Genomic DNA, 407 nt, shown 5'->3' with positions numbered 1-407 from the left:
GCCCAACTGCCAACCTGCCCCGGCCACGCCCACCACTAAACTGTGTCCCTGAGCACCACGTCTACACGCCGGAGCTGGGAGCAGCCCAGGATGGTCCATGGGACCCTCCATGGCTCTGGGAGTCCGGGCACAGCGTCACGGAGCTGGGAGGGCTGGTGCCAGCCCTGAGCATCCCCCGGGCACAGGGGGCAAGACCACAGGGCAGGAGCTGTCACCACACGGTCGAATGTGGCTGATGCACCCGGGCTTGGCCAGGCCGGGGAGGTGATACCAGTGCTGGGGGGGTCTTTTGGGGGCTGAGTGCTGTGATTTGGTACCCTGAGGCCCTGGGGCTTGGGAAGGCCAAGGCACGGGGACATCCCTGCATGGGGGCTGATGTCCCCTGTGCCAACCTGCGCCCCGGGCAG

This window comes from Antrostomus carolinensis, unplaced genomic scaffold (genome assembly GCF_000700745.2).
Source record: "Antrostomus carolinensis isolate BGI_N321 unplaced genomic scaffold, ASM70074v2 scaffold36898, whole genome shotgun sequence".
Taxonomy (NCBI): domain Eukaryota; kingdom Metazoa; phylum Chordata; class Aves; order Caprimulgiformes; family Caprimulgidae; genus Antrostomus; species Antrostomus carolinensis.
The sequence above is the reverse complement of the archived record's forward strand: the minus strand, read 5'-3'. Positions refer to the sequence as shown.